Consider the following 21,366-nt stretch of genomic DNA (forward strand, 5'->3'; position numbering starts at 1 on the left):
TTGATAGCATGGTTAATTCCCACAATACAGGAGAAGCGGAAGCAGAAAGCATTACAGAGGGGAAGTTTAACTCCCACTATAATACCAGGTTTTGTAGGCTGTATTTCAAAGGAAGGAACTGGCAAAAGCACCTCTGAGGATTCTTTGCTAAGAAAACCCTATGAAAGTCATTGGGCCATAAATCTGAAGTCACATGCACACATAACTATATAAATTAGGTTAGGTCAGTAATGAAGTGAATTTTACTATTGCTAGATATATATGTCTTTTGAGTTCTGAAATCTATAGCTCAGAATTGATTTATCATATGCCCTTATTACTATCCGATTCTTGTCTTAGGCTTTTAAAACCTGCATTAAACACACACCTGAAAGTCGGTTTAATTATGATTTTACAGCAATGTGCAGCTGACCTATGAAGCCTGCACTGTTCAGATGTTGTCAACCAGGATGTGCTGCTCTGGTACAGGTGTCCCCCACTTATTTGACAAGTCCAGGACCAGAGCACTGCCGAAAACTGTGTTGAATTGTTGAAAAGAGGAACAGAAGCTTACCGAAAGTTGTGGAAGCTTGACTACAGAGGTCAAAAAGTGGACTGTCAAAAAGTAGGAGATGCCTTTATATGCAAAAAATCAGGCTTGATGCTGGATCAAGGGCATTCCATACCATACCACCTCGGATTTATTGTTAACTAATTGAAATGTTTGTTGCCTGAATGACATGAACTCAGCTCCTTAGTAGGAGGACCTCATTACTTCAAGACAATATGTGGACACACCATTCTAGCATACATTTTATGAGTAGCGTGCTTCAGCATGTAGGTTCTCATCACAATCCTGTCCAGAGGCATCCCATGGGCAGACAATATTATGCTAGCACTCAACATAATTCCCTTGATCAGTTTGCAAAAGGATCTTATACTCTTTCAGCCTTCCGTTCCCTCTGTGTTACGATCCCTGAGAGATCCGACTGTTGGACACAGCTGCACATTCCTAGTCTCTCTATAGGAACAGCTATCCCTAATCAACTTAAGAGACACCTCATATATTTTTGGATGGGATATAAATAAAGACTGAACTTCCTGTGTGGCAGTTCATCAGAATGGGCTCTTAATCGTCTTCGTAAGGGAAGCCTGCTGGGCAACCAAACTGCTTCCTCTTTCCAGTTCCTCTTTTCCTATTCTTAATTGCAAACACCTGATAGTCCCCAGGATTTCAGCCATGTGTTTTGCAGATGAAATATTTTCAGCTATGCAGGCTTCTGCTCTTTGTGTGTGTGTGTGTGAATTGCTAAGATTGGTAACAGCGCTCCATGCAGTCATGCCAGCCACATGACCTTGGAGGTGTCTACGGACAATGCTGGCTCTTCAGTTTAGAAATGGAAATGAGCACCAACCCCCAGAGTTGGACAAGACTAGACTTAATGTCAGGGGAAAACCTTTACTTTTACCTTTAGGGCTGGATCTACACTGCCATATAAAATCCAGGCTTGATCTTCACTACTCTATATCCCAGATCTGATCTCAGATTATCTGTTTATCCCAGATTATCTGGCAGTGTAGAATCATATAATCCAATCCAAAGCAGATATTCTAGGATCGGATCCTGGGATATAGGCCAGCGGAGATCCAGTGCTAGATTATCTGCTTTGAAGTGGATTATATGACAGTAGACTAATATAATCCAGTTCAAAACAGACAATATGGATTATCTGCTTTAATATGGATGATATGGCGGTGTATATCCAGCCTAAGACGTGATGAAGCTAATATCTGGACTTAAAAGTCCTCATCATTTGTTTCATAAGCAGCTTTCAAAGTGTTACAGCACAAATAATAAAGTATTAACATAACTGCCTGCCCCAGTCTATAACATAGTCAATATCAAAGGAGCCATAGACTACCCACCTGAATACAATAACATCCTGCGGAAACTTACTGGCAACACATGGGATGCAGACCCAAAATTAATACAAACATCAGCCTTGGCCTTGTCTTACTCATCTTCTGAGTATGCCTGTCCTGTCTGACGCAAGTCTGCCCATGCAAAGCAGGTGAACATAGCATTGAATGAAACATGCAAGATAATCACATGATGTCTTAAACCTACACCTGTTGATAATCTCTACAAGCTGGCTGGCATTGCCCCCCCCCCCCCCGATGTGTGATGGGAAGTTGCTGCTAACTGTGAAAGAAATAAGGTTGAACACTGTGAAAGCCACCCACTGTATGACTATCAGCCTCCTCCCAGTAGACTCAAATCAAGGAAAAGCTTCATGGGGACCATCACTCCCTTTGACATTCCCTCAGCAACAGCGAGGGCGTCCCTCTGGACAGCTAAGCCAGGAAATTCAGTTGGATGTCCCCCCATGAGGGTCTGCTTCCAGGAGCAAACCAAGAATGGGCAACTTGGAAGTCCCTGAACAGCCTCAGAAGTGGAGTGGGCAGATCAAAAGACAACCTGGCAAAATGGCACTACTTAAAAGAATCCTCCACCTTGTGTGACTGTGGAGCAGAACAGAAAATTCTGCATCGGTATGCTTGTCTGCAATGCCCTGTTCAGAACCCATAGTTCTGAACCCATCGTTCTGAACAAACCTGGAAGGAAAAAATATGACATTTCAAGAGGGGAGCACCTTATATTATGTGGCTTTTTTATCTTTGTCATAATTTTCCAAGACAGCAAATTATTGTTTGATAAGTGCAACCATTAAAATGAATCACTGTCATGTCTCCTGAACCCATCAATGTGTTACATAGAAGTTGTAGGAGATGTGAAAATAATACAGTAGCAGACACAGAAATGTGTTATAGTCAGGTAGTTCCTTTATTTTGATGGTATCTAGAAAAAGATATGCAGTCAATTTCTTTTAATATCTCCCCTTTGAAAGCACAAAAGGTTTTCTATAATTGTTCAGAAAGATAGACCACACTTCCATGCTAAGTAGAAATAGGATTTTTTATGGTTTCAAAGCATTCTGTGAATTTAATGTTGCTAATTTATTCTTTTCTTACAATACAATGTGTCACACACAGTGACTAAGCCCATTGAGATTTGAATATAGAATATTCATGTCGAATATCACTTCTCATTTTCTGAACAGGCTGGGTTCACATAGTATTAAATTTCATCACAGAATTCATTTTCCTCTACATATGAAATTGCCGTTCTCATTTGAATGAATCTATGATGGAATGGTTCTGCATGAGTTGTGCATAATTTATTGTATGTGTGCCTGTATAGATATATAGATACAGATGGTCTGAGAAGTGACTACTAACTGCTTTCAAGAACAGATCTATGCATAAATGTATATGATTCATATGTTATAAATGTGGACATTGTATAATTTCTGGTACAGAAGTAACTTCCATAAGGGAGGAAACTCATTAATGTTTCTTCCCTCCATCTGTAATGGACAGCCTTGAACAAATCATTCACTTTTATCTGAATATTCTTCATTGGACTCTTATGTGGATAAATACTCTGAAATGATCTCTGTTCAAAAGCACTTTAGATTAAAAGTACTAACATTTTTATTGTCCATGAGCCATCAGCAGCTCATGGCCAGTGGCTATGGTGGCTGAGAGATTCAGGGAGCTGTAGTCCAAAAACAATTAAGGCTGTGAAGTTTTAACTAAAATGCTCAAGGGATTAGAGAAAATTAAGAACCATTCATGCAGCAAGATGGTAGGCAAATGATTGGTTCTTATGAAATTGTTCATGGTGTGGAAAGGTATAGCATACTTTGGCCCAATCGTTAATCAAAATGCAGTCTGCAGTCAAGAAATCAGAAGAATTGAAAAGACAGCTATAGATGAATGATACAAAATCCTCAAGTCTAAAATATATATATCATATATGAAATACCATAATCAGGATTGTCCATGCCATTGAATTTCCAACTTCCATGAACAATGAAGAAAACGGTTCAACACATTTGAAATGTGATCTGAAAGAGATCATGGACTGCCAGGGTCCCTCTACACAGACCCAAAACCTGCGATGGGTTTTGGATTAATGGCAGGCCCCTCTGGTAGGTTTACAAGAGAAACGGGGACTGGGGGCTCACCAGATACCCTCCAGGGTTGACTCAGGGGAGCATGTAGCTACCTCTTCTCAGGTAAAACCTAGGGAGAGGGCATTTCATGCTTATCATTTTATGCAAGCCCCTTAAACTCTGTTTCTGTTATGCCTTACATGTATTCTCCCTTTCTTCCACTAACTCATACGTAACTACATTCACCTAACCACATCCCAAAGACACATCTTCCACATAACCAGTGTCTACAATTCATCCTATAACTTCTCCTGGACCCTATTATGTATGTATGTATGTATTTATTTATTTCACATATTTGTATCATGTCCTTCTCACCTAGAAGGGGACTCAGGGTGGCCTTACCCTATGTGTGGCCTAAATCACAAAAGGAATCAGGAGTTTAAATTCCAGTTCCTTTTACAATTTGGGCCTGTCTGGAAGAACCCCCAGATTATCTGGAAGTCTGTTCAGAGATGACGTGCAATCGCTTATTCTGTCCCCTTTGAGCTACATTGTCTGAACAGCCACCTTCTTCCTCTCCCCACTGGTAAGTTGCAGCAGCCTCTCCTGGAGCTTGACAATTGCAGGTGTGTGTGTGTGTGTGAAGGTTTGGATGTTCTTCAATGGAGAAAAGCACCTTGTACTCCTTCCACAAAGAGACATGCACAATATGAAAACCACACTTATGCACACATACAATTCTGGCCAAATTGTAAGGTTAGAAGCAAAGCCAGTGCTCCATGTACAGGAATTCTTGAATGCCAGACTTGCTGAGACAACATTTTCAAACATCATTCTTGTAAAACAGATTAGTCAATCAATAGCTATTAGTTAAGATAGCAAAAAAGACATCTCTCTACAAAAGCCAAACGTGAATGAATACCTAATGATGAACTAACCTTCTTCAGGTGTTAAGCACCATAATCTTTTGGATATGGGTGCAGGTGGATATCGAGCCCTATCCCCTTTATTGTAGCTTTGTTCATGAAGAAAACTGTATCTGAAAAAAATTAAGAAAGAAAAACCTTTTTCACCTGCTGACTCTGCACATGAGCAGTATCCCCAGAAAATGAGGGAAATATGATTAAGATTCCTCATGGACATTCAAAGAACACCTCTGACCTTCAAATATGTCACTTTCTATGTGGGAAAGATGACGATGAAAGGGATAAGGTTAGGTATGGCCTTGTTCCTGTGTTTAAGAAAGTGAGGTAAAGCCTGAAGAGAGTTATAGTAGTAGAAAACTGTTAACTTGCCAGCTGTGTTTATATACTTCCCATGGGCATTTTCTAGTTGGCTAGTGTTGCTGAACGAAATGGATCCTTCAGTGATTCTAGCAGAGTTTTTTTTTGTTAGTGTCATGTCTCTTCACTTGATAGCTCTGGACATTATAACATTCAATGGCTCTGCAAAATAGGAACAGGGGACTATATAAGCTGTAGTGAAGCCTACACAATTGGATCCAGCAGAAAGACAAGATAATGATGCTATAATTTATAGAGAGTGTCTACAGAACGACTCATTTCCTCCTATCCTGCTAAACTCCAACTCACTAACTTTGGAGGCTATTTTTAAGGCTTGGAATTTACTCCAACCATAACCTCCACATATTTCTAGCCGAGATTCTTGTCCGTTCAAAGCTACACTTGATACTTCCAAATGGCTTGTTGACTGCTTTTCTTGAATGGCCCTGTGCCAACTTGTCAGCTCTCTCCCCCACCTCCAACTTTTAGTAAGTATGTGAAGATAAATTTAGATGGCCAGCAGCCTGCAAGACAACACAAGGGCCCTATTTGCTTCAGGAAGTGAGAGTGTTCCAATTCTAAAGCATAAATACCTCATGCCACTGTGTACTTGATACTTGTGGATGTTTGAAGTATGTGACAAAATGAACGAGTCAACAAAAGGGGAAAGGAAGACCTGCTGGGCATACAGCCATGGCTTGTTGCCCATGTTCGGATATAGAGCAGCTCAGGACGTGGAATCCCATCAAACATGAAAGCTAGAATACTGCATTTAAGATAATGATCCTATCCACAAGCATTTCCTTCTGAAGCAAAACTATCTTATTGTTGTTACAAGAAAGCATGCATGGTTCAAGAACTCTTCACAAGTTTCAATTGTCTCAAACAAGTAGTTTTGGTGGATTTAAATTTTGCCACCATAAAGACAAAATCGTCATCTGCCTGCCAATATTTTTTTTAAAAAATCAAGATAGAGATAGCCTTGTTAGAACAATGTGAAGCTGAAAAAAAGGAAAAGTACTTACAAGACTCACACCCTTGGCATGAAGAATACAATCTAGAAAGATTAGTCTATTCAAAACAAAGTCTATTCTCACAAAGCAGCTGTTTTTACTACTTACAAATATATACCCTAAGCTAAATGTGATGTGAAGCTGAATGTGCTATTGTAAATCAGGTTCTTGTGAGGTTTTTTGTTTGTTTTTAATGTCTGATGGCATGGAGAGGGCTGGTTTTCATAGAGATCTCATTATGCTAGGAAGATTGGACCCTATATTTACGGAATGAAAATGTAGTGAAATGAAGTGAAAACCCTTCCTCCTTCAAATAGCCTTAGGAGCCAGTGAAGATATTTTGTCAGAAATGTAGTTTCCTTCCCTGTGCGGCAGGAAGTGAAATGTTGGGTTTCTTTAGATGAGGCAAATGTGCTAAGAGGTTGCAGTATTTGTTGCTGTATTTTAGGGTTTTTTAAAATGATGTTTCTCACCCTGGACTTTTCACAGATATATAAACCTTCCTTGCTTAGTTTCTCCATACCTCACAACCTCTGAGGATGCCTGCCAGAGATGTGGGCGAAATGTCAGGAGATAATGCTTCTGGAACATGGCCATACAGCCTGGAAAACATACAACAACCCAATGATGTTTCTGTTCTCAAATTGCAAATAATTTTTTCCTGCAACATTTTATTTCCATATCATGTAGGTATCTAATAACGAGTCATAGTGAAACAAAAAAGACCTCCCCTTCCTCTCCTTCTCCTTCTTAAGATAATATTTCTCTATGCATTTGGAGATACATACAATGCAATTCTATGGTCAATTTCCCGTGAAAATTGCTGGAGGATTTAGAAAAGAGATTATTATTATCTGATACACAACAAGAGTAGTACACAGCAAACAAGATCATTGTGCTGGCTTTTGTATTGGATCACACATCAGACATTTCTCAAGTGTCTAGGACTATGTCATGTATCAGTGAATAGGGTGAGTAGGGTGGCCTTTTGCAGCTGACAGATGGTAATTTTGTCAGTGCTAATTGTTTTCAAGTGTTGGCCAAGGTTTTTAGCTACTGCACCCAGCATGCCAATCACCACTGTGAACACCTTTACTGACTTGTGCCAGAGTCATTGCAGTTCGATCTTTAAATCCTTATATCGTGTAAGCTTTTCTAATTGCTTCTGGTCAATTCTGCTGTCATCTAGGGTTGCAACATCAATGATCCATACTTTGTTTTTTTCCACGATTGTGAGATTAGATGTATTGTACTCCAAAACTCCACGATTATTGTTATCATCATCATCATCATCATCATCATCATCATCATCATCATCACCTTCTTCTTTATTTATACCCCGCTTTTCTCCCCATGGGGTGACGTTTAAAAAGAGCAATACCAAAGTGAAAAAACAATTGAATTGTAACAGTGTGGTAAAAACAGAATTAAAATACAGTAAATACACTAAAATGGCCTTTGAAACTCATACCCCCTCCCAATCCCACCCAGCCTCCCTAGAGCCTGCCCCTTACCCTTCCCACAAATTCCTCTTGACAGAATAGGGTCTTGACCTGCTTCTGGAAGGCCAGTAGGAATGGGGCCGTTCTGGTTTCTCTTGGGAGGGATTTCCACAGCCTGGGAGCAGCCACTGAAAAGACCCTCTCCTGTGTTCCCGTCAAGTGATATGGTTCTTCAGATAACCTGGACTGGAGCAAGAGAGAGGTATTCTCTCAATTTTTTTTTTTAAAAAAACAACTTTTTGAAATCATAGAATCATAGAATAGTAGAGTTGGAAGAGACCTCATGGGCCATCCAGTCCAACCCCCTGCCAAGAAGCAGGAAATCGCATTCAAAGCACCCCCGACAAATGGCCATCCAGCCTCTGCTTAAAAGCCTCCAAAGAAGGAGCCTCCACCACAGTCCGGGGCACGTTTCCCCACTTTTACAAGGTTCCAATGTCCTTAATCCCTATGAAAGTGAAATGCTTAATGTATTTTATTTTATTTTGATCCTGTCCTTTCTCCCAAGACAGGATTAACATAAGAGAAAAATATTCACAGGGAATTTTAAAATGCAGGCAGAGTCATATAGGGAGACAGAGGTTTTCAGACAATCTGACCCCAAGCTGCAAAATCATGGCTTAATGGTAAATCTAACCAATGCATTTTATCATTTTCTGGCTTAGTAAAAGGGCCAGCTGATAATTTTGTTTACAATCCAAGGCCCGGCGTTTGCAGACTCTTCCTTCTATTTTCTATGGAAGCAACTGCTGGGAGCCCATAGGGAGATATTTTGTCCGGCTGGCAAGGATACTACTGGATAATAGCCATAAATCTGAAAGAATTATTTCTCTGTTTATGAATGTTTCAAGTTGATTTGTCGCTGTTATTGGAGCTAATTGGCATGTCAATGGAAAGAGTCAATTGGAGGGTGAGAACTGAACATTCATAGCATTCAGAAACTATAAAACTAAGTGGAAAATAGAATAGAAGAGGTCAAAACAACCTAAAAGTTATCTAGTTGATTACTTTTGGCAAATAAAAGATAACTACCCAAGCCAAATGCAGAATGAGTTTGAAAAGAAGCAGAATACTATTCACACATAGTTGAGTTTTAAGTTAGATTTGCCTTTTATAGAAGAAAGAGAAGAATAGCTTTTGTTCCTTTTCCTCATCCTTGATTTTCTGGGTATTCATTTTTCACATTTGCTCCATATCAAAGCCTTGCCTTGTTTCATTTTGCTGTTGGAAGCAAGCCACCAGAGAAGAGGTTAGAGCGACACATCTAAGTATGACACAAAACTATTCTCCAAAGGGTACAGGGAATATTTTTCTTTCACTGAAAAACAAACAGTGGAGCCCAATGTATTTTGGGCAATCTCAGTCTCTAAGAGACCACTCATTGCAAGAGACTGATATCATAAGGCTCCACTTTGAGAGCTTTTTAGACATATCACTCAGCATTGGCCTGGTGAAGAGCTGGCATTGCTGATAAAAATGTGTTTGAAGTTACAGGTTGCCCATTTCCCACCTACCTATAAATTGAATTCCTTCGGTTTCCTTCAACTGCCATGATGAATGAAGAATAAAGCTGTATTTTAGCCCCTCATTCAATGTTGTCTTCAAAGAAGCCTTGAAGTGTGAACTGCTGCTAAAGTGTGGGGACCAAATCATGGAAAAGTTACTTAAAACAACCCTTCCTAAGTATATTACTCTGCATGTTTAAAAGGAGAAGAAAATATTTGTTTGTTAAATGCCCCTACTTTTTACCATCAATTTATCCACAGGTCATTGCAAAATCCATAATTTTGGCTCCAAAACCTGCCCTCAAGTTATACATGAGATCAACTTACATACAGGGCTATATAGTAGATATAAGAGCTGCCCATAAAGAAAAATTGTGAAATCTTTGATTTTCCAGCCATTGGAATTCCATGTAAACCTAGATGTTCCCTCTCTCAGCAATGGGATGACTCACTCTACAATTTATCTCTCTCCACAACACTCTGGCAACTCTCCACCTGGACCATGTTTCTTTGTATTTTAACTTGGAAAATCTAGATTCTGCTTTTATTGCTGCTGTTGTGTGTTCCTTCAAATAATTTCTGACTTATGGTGACCCTAAAGGAACCTGATCTTGGGGTTTTCATGGCTAGATTTACTCAGGTGAAATTCTTATTGATGCTGAGCGTGTATTGAGGGTTATAGCGTATGCTAGCCCAAGGTTGTTCAGTAGGTCCTCATAACTGAGCAGGAATTTGAACTCTTCTCTCCAGAGTCATACTCCGACCATCAAACCACAACACCATATTAGCTTTCTAAATTCTGCATACTTAGGGATTTTACCAATCTTGCCTTTTTGCTTCAAAACTCACCACTGTCAGGGAAATGTTTTCCCTGACATTAAGTCTAGTCATGTCCGACTCTGGGGGTTGGTGCTCATCTCCATTTCTAAGCCAAAGAACTGGCATTGTCCATAGACACCTCCAAGGTCATGTGGCCGGCATGACAGCATGGAGCACCGTTACCTTCCTGCCAGGGCAGTACCAATTGATCTACTCACATTTGCATGTTTTCGAACTGCTAGATTGACAGAAGCTGGGGCTAACAGCGGGAGCTCACCCTGCTCTTTGGATTTGAACCGCCGACCTTTTGGTCAGCAAGTTCAGCAGTTCAACAGTTTAACCTGCTGCACCACCTGAGGGCTCACTCGCCACTAAAATATGCTATTTAAGTGAAGGTTGGACAACTATGCTCTTATCATCTACTGGTCACTAAATGTCCTTAGTGACCAATATTGTTTGGGTTTCTAAGTGTCTCCTTTTCCCTTTTTTCACATTTAAAAATGTTTGCATCTACTGATGTCAAGAATGCTAGCCATTATAAAATTATTGCTGTGATCATATAATGTCAGTTCCCAAATGCAGGCATCTCTTTTTGCCTTTCTAGACATTGGGTTGCACAGGCTGGATTTCTGCTGCCTGTAGTTAAGATAAGAAGTCTTGCATTAGGAGAAGTCAATTCTAATATTGAAGAGCACCGTTCTCATCCTGAAACTGTGTTCAGGCTATTGCTCACAGGTATTGCTGTTACTGTTTTTGATGGATGGGTTTTAATATCAAAAACAAGGAAGCTGAAATTGGATTTCTGTCCACAGTATTGTGAGTGATCTGTCAGCAAAAATACAGTTTCCCCTTGTGGCTGAAGGTTTGATAACTATAGTTTTGCAGTTTTTAAATCCCACTACTCTAATTTCCTGGTATTTGCTGTGATAGAACTTTGACATACCTGAGACAAAAGGGTAAAAGGTTACAGCTACGTGACTGTTTTTTAATATTGCAGCTACTGTGCAAGAGAAACCATAAAGGTTCAAAAAGAAGTGTATGCCTTCTGCCTTCAGTATGGCTTAGCAGTTCATAGTTTAACAGACAAATTCATGTTTTTATCCATTATCTCTAGCCCAAAGGGGACTCAAGGTGGCTTAAATAGAGGCAATTATTCAATGCCTCCAAAAAGCATTTTCACAACCTCAGCTTCAACTCTTTTTATATATTTTAATATAATTGCAGGATTTATAGTTTTTGCTCTTCTCCATAAAGTTGTGTGATTAAAAAGGAAAGCTTTCAGCAAATTCCCCAAGTTTGGCATACTCCCAGCTGGGATCTTACATCTTTCTTCCTCTGGTGACTCAACATTCTGTGGAACTGTAATGTATCTCTGAACCTCAGATGCCATCAGTTAGCTTGTTATTTGCTTAGGACAAGAATTCTCTCAGTCAACAGGCTGAGGTCTATTTTATGCACAAGGCAAAAAGGCGAATTTGTTATGTTTTAGTAAGCTTGTTATGAAACAAATTAATGCACCCAGGCTGTTGCTTCTTAACATGCTATCCTCCAGAATCAGGTTAAAGTAAGGATTGACAGATCTCAGGGCACCTATTCTCCTGTCCTCAGGGTGATGTGGAGGAATCTCAGTTTTGGGGGTTTTTTTTCGTGTCAGGAGGGACATGAAACTGCAAGTCACTTCTGGTGTGAGAGAATTGGCCAAAGGCAAGGGCGTTGCCCAGGGGATACCCAGATGTTTTGATGTTTTTACCATCTTTGTGGGAGGCTTCTCTCATGTCTCTGCACGGAGCTGGAGCTGATAGAGGGAGCTCATCCGCACTCTCCCCAGGTTGTATTCAAACCGGCAACCTTCAGGTCAGCAACCCAATCTTCAAGTCATCAGTCCTGCTGGCCTTGGGTTTTTTTTATTTATTACTCTTTTCACATTTTTAACTGCATTCTCTTATTTAGGTAGCTTCCAGCCACGGCCAAATCATGACTTTGAAATGAACTAGTTATTTTTCAAAAAATGATTTAAAATCATAGAATCATAGAGTTGGAAGAGACTGCATGGGCCATCTAGTCCAACTCCTTGCCATGCAGGAAAAGTACAAAGCATATTTCTGTTTGGTCTTTATGTAGACTGCTCTTTCATCTATTGGCTAGTTCCTGTATTAAATTGAACTTGAACTGCTCCATTAATTTTTATTCCTTCTTCCCATAGGACTTACATGGTTTCTAATTTTACTCTTAGCTAAATCAGATGTATATAGGATTGAGCAGAATAGTGAGAATACTCTCCAGTGTTGGTTTTCTGGTTGAAAACTACAGTTTTACTATGGTAAATTCCTCCTAAAGTATACCGTTTTGTGAATATTTCCTTTTTAAAAACTCCTTTCACTCACACTGTATTAATTGCCTTGGTGCCATTTTTTTCTAACTGATGGTTTCTTTTTGGAACAGTCGCAGGTAATTGCAGCCAGTCAAGTGGTAAATATGACATCACAAGGCAAAGTAACTAATCAGAGTCCTTTATCAGAGTTGGCTACATGATGGCATCAATGACAACTAAAGTCAATTCAGAGAGTACAGCATAGGATTATGTCAATGAATCTGTAAGCATTTCATTAAGAATGATGAAGTGATAAGAAAGGGAGTTTTCAAATGTTATTGTTGCATTTTATGAAAAAAGACATTTTTGTTCAATGTATATAATGTTTCAATATAATTAGTGCATATAGATCAATTCCCTGCAATGTAAAATAGTGTATTTTTAACCATAAGGAACAGGGACAGCAGTTTCCATGGGGTAGTAAGCAGAGCATTAGGTACTCAGTTGAGGAAAGGCAGAAAGGCGTCACTTGCAATCTTTGCCATCATTCATCTTCTCTTCTGACAAAAACTACATTAAAGGTCATATAGATAGAGGACTAAATAGTTTAACCTTGAGTGGCAGTTTGGTATGATTTTATGTGAGAGTCAAATTGTGTGTTAAGGAAACTGTGTTATTTTAACCCGTTACTGCATTTTTCTCTCTCTCTCAGGATGCAATTCCTTCAAAGCTCAGTGCCTGGGAAAAAATGACTTACAAAAAGAATTGAAAAACTGGCTATGGAAACAGGCCTTTGAAAATGGCCAAATACATTGCTATCCAATGGATGGAGGATTTAAATGGGAAATTTTTTACTGGACCTGTGACAGTGGCTGGGATGTTTTAATAGTATCATTAAGTACTGTTTACTTTATTTTATTTATGGATGATGTCTTAATATGATTTTTTTTTTCATGTCAGGAGCTACTTGAGAAACTGCAAGTCACTTCTGGTGTGAGAGAATTGGCCATCTGCAAGGACATTGCCCAGGGGACACCCGGATGTTTGGTGTTTTACCATCCTGTGGGAGGCTTCTCTCATGTCCCTTCATGGAGAGCCGGAGCTAACAAAGAGAGCTCACCCGCTCTCTCCGGATTCGAACCGTTGACCTATTGGTCAGCAATCCTGCCCCCACAAGGGTTTAACCCATTGCGCCTCCTTCAGCTCCCCCCTCCATAAAATAAAATATTTTTCTCTGTCTAGGCCCCCTTTTGGAGTCCGCCCTAATAATGGAACAGCTCCCAGTTTTATATAGACTGAATAAGTTGCCAAAATAGAATCCGGTATTTTGGTGTGTGAGCCTTTCATAAATGAGGGCATCATAAAGAGGACGTCAATTTTACACACACACACACACACACACACGGCTAACTTAATTTGATATCAACACTTTCATTTGGTATTTAGGTTGGACTTAAACTTGCTAATAACTTTCCTGAATTTCAGTGCTACATGTAATTGATTTTGACTGCCCCTCGTTGCTGTTTTTAAAATTTGACAACATTGTGCTATTCTCACCAGCCTTAACATAGTGAATGTGGATGGCTTGTGGAAATTGTCACCCAACATTTGGAAGGTCACATATTGTATAGTAACAACACTAATTTCAGCCACACTTCCAAAATATTGTTAGTTCAACCATAGCACTGGCAAATGCAAACAGTTCCTGTTCTGCATTCAACATTGTATATGACCTTAGGCTAGTCATTGGATTTATCTGCTTGACATTGCCTGCCTGTTCTGTGGGCATAATATTTCTTTTATTTGCCTTGTCTACATAAATAGCTAACTCTCCATAACAGAATGTGTTATGTGTGTATCTTCGTAGTGCAGAGCAGAGTGTGCTTCTAATCTCCCCTGGAGCTCCAGGCACCAGAGCACAATGAAAAGGTTATCCATACAGACAACCCAGGTTGGAAAATTGCGTAGATAGCTTAGTGTAAAATGTAGGAATGGTTATCTTTTCAAAGAAGTTCTGAGATGCAGAAAATTAGAAGCAGATGTGCCATTGATTATTCATTAGTATTGCTATAGTTATAGAACTTTCAGATTGTTAGTTCTATATGTATATTTTCACATGGGTTAATTTTATTTTGTGAGCCTAAAATGATGCAGAATGATACATGTATTTGGGAAACAGAAAGGCTCTTATGTGACTTAATTTATATAAATGAAGTCTGACATTATGAACTAAAATAAACATGAAGTGACATAATTCCCAAAAACATGTGTAACATTCCTGCAAACAGGGCATTTAAAAGAATGGTAATGCAGGAGAATTGCCTTGGCCACATATGTAGTTTGAAATCATGGGAGTTGTAATTTTAAAAAGTATTTTGCCTCCTCTGCCAAAGAGTGCAAGTAATGCATTAAACTACAAATCTCAGAATTCCATAACATTGAGCCATGACAGTTCAAATGGCATCAAACTGCATGAATTTTGCCATGTAGATTCACCATAAGTGCACATTTTGAACTGAATAAATACCAAATTGGGTTGTTCTTGTCAGGGTTGTTTCTTGACACTCAAAAAACACATTTTATGACCATATTGTCAAATATTCTGAATATTCTTCCCATCTCTAATATAATATTTTGCTTAGCTTCAGAAAAATACAGTTATGCTTGGGAGGTGTTTCTGCTCCAGATGGGGATTTAAAGTTGAGAGACTATTCACAACAACTGATGGCAAAGCAACGATATGAACACAGTTCTCCCAATAGCAATACTTAGCAGACTGTAACTTTGTAAAAGCATTTTACATTGAATTTATATTATGACACAAGCTTGGAAGTGAATGAATTGTGCTCATTCTGAGCCATGCTTTCAGTTTTTGGCATCTCTGAAAGTGTTTATTCTCCAGTATAAGTATGAGTCTATACTGAGAATGTATGGCACCAGGGCTATAGCCAGAAAAAAAATGGGGGGGGGGGGGGGGGTTGAAACTTTTTTTAGCGAATCAAGAAGAGTAGTTCCATAATGCAAAATAATTTAGAAATCAGGCTCCATCGATAAACTTCAGTGGACACTCAAGATAAATAAACTTCAGTGGACACTCATAGGGATTTGGTTAATCAGTTAAAATTCATTTAAAACCTGAAAAATTTCAGGGGGAAGGTTGAACCACTAACCCCCCCCCCCCCCCCCTTGGCTACAGCCCTGTATGGCACAGATCCTTTGCTAGGTTTTCCATACCCAAATTAACTGTGAACTATTTATGTGGCATGTATTTACAAATAAAATATATTATAAATGTTGCCGTTTTCATTCCCAAGGAAACCACCAGAGGGAGATATAAAAATATTTTTTGTGTGTCAGGAGTGACTTGAGAAACTGCAAGTCGTTTCTGGTGTGAGAGAATTGGCCTTCTGCAAGGATGTTGCCCAGGGGACAACTTGATGTTTTGATGTTTTACCATTGTTGTGGGAGGCTTCTCTCATGTTCCCTCATGGGGAGCTGGAGCTGACAGAGGGAGCTCATTCACGGCTCTCCCCAGATTTGAATTGGCAACCTTAAAGTCAGCAACACAACCTTCCAAATTAGCAGTCCTGTTGGCATAAGGGAGCACTTTCTAAGACCCCCGGTTACACTGCCATATAAAATCCAGATTATCTGCTTTGAACTGGATTATACGGCAGTGTAACTCATATAATCCAGTTCAAAGCAGAAAATGTGGATTATCTACTTTGATAATCTTGATTATATGGCAGTATAGAAGAGACCTAAAATGCCATATAATGCAATTCGGTGCAGTTAAAATGCAATATATGGGTCTATACTTACAAAATCATGCAGTTCTAAACTACATTATATGACAGTGTAGATCCATCCAGAGTTTTAAAAAGATTTATGCTCAAATTTTAGAAATGCATGTTAAGCCTATTAACCACTAAATTGTGTATGTTGTATATTAGGAGAACCAATAAGAGTTCAATATTGTTTGTTTTTTCCAGTTAAATATCCCGACTAGTATGCAACATTGTACTTATGTATTAATAAACTGTATACATGCTTCCTTGTTATGCTTTTCAAAGTAAGAATGAATAGTTTCTCTGTGGTTGCATTTCTCAGTGATCATATTCTACTGTTCTGCTGGAGGTTCAAACAGCAAAGCAGTACTTTTAGATGTTTGGCACAATGACTCATCCAAAGTAGTACATTTCAGATCTTTGGACTGTTAAGAACCGGAAAACTATGGAGACAGAATTTAACAAAATGGCATGGAGGAAGCATGGAAGTGAGGGAGAAATACCTAGTACCCACAGATGTAAACTTGTGTCCCACTGGACCTTATTTAAACATGAATGCTGTAGGGGTGAAATGTTGTGCTTGGAGCAGGAAAAAAGCAATATCCACGATTCATTGCAGCCAGCTGCAAGCATTTCCGGCTGATGCCACTGCCAAGAGCTTGGAGGTTATTTGGCTTCAGCTCTGAAGTACAGCAGAAGAGATAAATCCTTGTTTCGTATTTCACAATGAATTACAAAAGGCACTACTTCTTCCCCTCCTGGTTCCTGTTCTAATAGGAAATTCTGTATCAGTGACACATTTATTGATCAGAATACGATTGGCCAAAAGAAAAACAAAAAAGCAAAGCTTGGAACGTTACTTTTCTAAAGTAATTTGTCCCATCATTCACTGTAGTGTTTAAAAAGCAACTTATCCCTGCTATTCTCAAGAATGATACAAACATTAATTCACCACATACCTTGTTGCTCTGTTCATTATATATCATGACTAGAGATGGGAAGGCCTGGAAAAAAAACTGTAAACATTGGGGGAAAACGGTGTTTTTTTTGGTTATTTCCAATTTTTTTTTTCCATTTTGGGCACGTGCCGCAAAACCAGTTCTGCTTGCCCATGCATCAGCCATGCAGCCACCTGAGTGGTTCAGGTCATGCTAAAGAGCCTCCATCCCAAGGCAACTGGGGATGTGGAGTGTAACTTTTGGAGTGTAACCATCCCACTCCAAATCAGCATAGCCTTTTCTACACTATCAAGATGCACCTTATGTAATTCCTAAAATGAATACAGTGCTCCAAATCAGATCTGACTAGCGCATCATATATGAACTAGAGATATGCACCAAATTTTTTCCTTCGTTTCTTTTGTTCAATCGTTTCCTTTCGACCATTCGTCTACACAAAACGAATGACAACATTTTCATAGGAAACAGGAGGTGAGATGAAAATAAAAGCCGCACAGTCATTGTGCTTGCTTTTGTTTTCCTTTTGTTTCGGCCCCGTAACAATAAGCTGCCACAGGTACTGACAGAGGGCTGCTTTCCCATTACAGCTGATGTGTACCAATGGGTGTTAATAATAATATTAATATAAATAATGATAGTTATTCTGGGACCCTAAGCTGAGATAGGAGTGCCTCCTCATCTGATGTGTGCCAAGGGGTCTTACTATATATATATATATATATATATATATATATATATATATATCTACTCTGGGAACCTAAGCTGAGTCTGGGAGAGGAGTGCCTCCCCATATTAATCAGTTAAAATTATTATTAATAACAATAGCACTCTGGGGAACTGGGCGTGGGGGTGAGCCTGGCATGAAAATTTTCGTGTTTTTCATTAGCCAAATGAAAATTCATGTCATATAGGCAGCCCATTTTTGTTAGCGGGAACCAAATACAAAAATGAGATGATACAAATGAAACTACATAAAACGAACAACAATTCCATACAAAAACACAACACTAATATGAACACATGGGCCCCTGGTGGTGGCGCAGTGTTTTAAAGCACTGAGCTGCTGAACTTGCAGACCGAAAGGTCCCAGGTTCAAATCCTGGGAGCGGAATGAGCGCCCGCTGTTAGCCCCATCTCCTGCCAACCTAGCAGTTCGAAAACATACAAATGTGAGTAGATCAATAGGTACCGCTCCAGCGGGAAGGTAACGGCGCTCCATGCAGTCATGCCGGCCACATGACCTTGGAGGTGTCTACAAACAACGTCGGTTCTTCGGCTTAGAAATGGAGATGAGCACCAACCCCCAGAGTCGGTCACGACTGGACTTAACGTCAGGGGAAAACCTTTACCTTAATATGAACACAATGTATAAACATACTGAAAAAGAATCTGTGAACCAGCCATATTTTACTTTCTGAGTTATGTTGAGACACTCATTTCATTTTGTCATAAAATAATAAATTACTACTGTTACAAATATTTTAAGGGGACTATTAAAAATGGCTATCTATTACTAGAGTTCTACAAAAGCTAATGTATTTTAGGGAAAAGACAGCATAGAAATGGTTACACATGCTGTTGTTCATACATGCACTAGTATTAATGTTTTTAAAATGTTTTCTATTTATTTCATAAGCATACCCATTTTTTAACTTCTCTCCAGATGCTGATGTGCAAAGTAGGACTCCTACCACAGTGGCTAAAGCAGCAATTTATGATGTAGCTTCTCAGCTTGGCATCTTCAATTTGTATTTCTGTCTTAATGGGAGAGAAAAAAAAGCCTAAGGCTGTATTGGAATCTCTCTATATATAATCACCAACTCAATTCAGTCTATAAATATTGATAGAATGCTATACTGGAAGAAGGAGCTGACCACAATTGGATTGAACATTAAATCTTGCGATTATATTCATTCATGTTTTCAAGCAGTTGAAAGAAAAAAGTTCTGACAGATGGGAGTATGGAAATCCAAGAGCTGAATGAGTTTTAAGGGAGAGCAGGTGCATTCACATCAAAGCCTCTGCCCATGCAGCTGTAACTTTCAAGGCTCTCATTGACATTTTAATGGCTCTCATTGATAAATCAAAGTTGCATTGGCCTTGCACAAGCTATTCCCTTCATTCTAATGGGCTTCCTGCAATGGATGGAGCTGGCCCAATTGGCTGCCATGTATAAAGGGACAAACAGGCTTTTCTTGAGCATCTCCAGCTTCTACTTCGCTATGTTGGAGATGTATTTTGTCCTGAACTCTGAAAGGAAAACAAGCCCCTATTGACAACAGGATTTTCTCGTGTTCTTGTTGCTGCAACAATTTAAGGTATTCATGTTCGTAGCAAAGTATCATAGCGTTTTAGTGACTCAAAAACCTTGTTGGCATGTCTTATAAGTTGCCTCCAGAGCATAGACCTGGGAGTAAATTTCAGCCCCCTTCTACACTGCCCTATATTCCAGGATCTGATCCCAGGTTATCTGCTTTAAACTGCCAGATAATCTGGGATAAGAAAATAATCTGGGATCAGATCCTGGGATAGAGGGGCAGTGTGGAAGGGGGCTAGGAAATGTGTACATACATTACTTTGAATCACTTGCAATTTATGACCCCCTGAATTTTGTACAGTTTTCTGAGATCCCTTTTAGGGTCCTTCCAAACTGGCCTCATATCCCAGGATCTGATCCCAGGTTTTCTGTTTATTCCAGATTATGTGGCTGTGTGGACTCATATAATCCAGTTTAAAGCAGAAAATCTGGGATCAGATCCTGTAATATAGGGCCTGTCTGTAAAGGTAAGTGATTATCTGCTTTGAACTGGATTATATGGCAGTGTAGACTCAGATGATCCAGTTGATGATAATGTGGATGATCTGCTTTGATAAACTGGGTTATATGGCAGCGTAGAAAGGGCCTGAGGCAAGGAGTGCTCAGAGGTGGCTTTGTCAGTCCCTTTCTTGAACATATAGCTTACAGTAACTAGTATTCAGTGGAGGTCTCCCATCCAAATAGTAATCAGGATTGGGCATCAGACAGAATCTGATGCCTTAAGGTATTTAACAAGTTACTTGCCATTACCTGCTTTTTTGTAACAAGGCATAAATAAATTAATGGCATCACCATAAACAGATAAATGGCCTGAAGGCACATACACCCACTATGTCCATTGTGATTTTGATATAATTAAGGAAATGTTCATTGATTTTGTAATGAAGTTCTAGTTGTAAATATTACTTTTATAGTAATAGGCAGTGTATTGCCTCAGTATTGAACTGTTTCACTCAAATGCCTTGAACTTGCAGCATACTGATGTTGCTTTTGAGTAACTAAAAAGCAACGATTGTGGTTTCTTTTTAATAACAAGAGAAAGTAGGCTTCATGTAGATAGCTATTTCATCTGGGTTAATATAAAAAGAAATAAGGAAATAAAAGATTCTGGATCAGAAAGTAACCTGGCTCAACTGCATGGACAGAGCATTGTATTCTGTCCTTTGGATGCAAGAGCTCAACCAGTAAGAAAAATTGTATATATTACATTACATAATATTTTATTGATGTTGTTTCAACATGAAATTATGATGGCTTACATTTTGCTGTTCCAGAACTGCAGGCTGTGAAATATATTAGGATGTTTTATCTCACTAGCTGGTTGATACAGCAGAAGGAAAGCTATTATGAGCTTTTCGTTCTTCGGTGTCTTGTACTATCTGGAGTGGAAATAAAGGACTCTGAGTGTAACTGAAGTACCAGATGGATGGAGGTTCAAGGCATTCTTTTTTCTGTATTAGCTAACAATATTATTCCAGAGGAAGGAAATGGGACCCTGCGTCCACTTTTCACGATAAAACTATTTGGACTTGATTCTAGGTATCAACTAGACTGAAATCAACGAATGCAGTCTTACAGATATACAGGCCAACTAAAACATTTTACTCCTTTGGAGGTATTTGCTAGATGTTTAATCTACTCTGTCCTATCAGGCTCATGAAAGGTGACAGAATACTGAGACTCTAAAGTATACGTTTACCTGAAACCTATCACTAAAAGTAAATATCCAATTCAAGGTCAAAACTAACTTTCTCCCTTATCCACATGAAACTCATATATGGAGTGCAATGCATTGAATAGGAGATTCTGGGCGAAGTGGTCCAAAAAGTAACTTTTTCATGATTTGCTCTGCATCAATCCTTTCCTTT

The sequence above is a fragment of the Anolis carolinensis genome, chromosome 5 (assembly GCF_035594765.1).
Source record: "Anolis carolinensis isolate JA03-04 chromosome 5, rAnoCar3.1.pri, whole genome shotgun sequence".
In the NCBI taxonomy this organism is placed as follows: domain Eukaryota; kingdom Metazoa; phylum Chordata; class Lepidosauria; order Squamata; family Dactyloidae; genus Anolis; species Anolis carolinensis.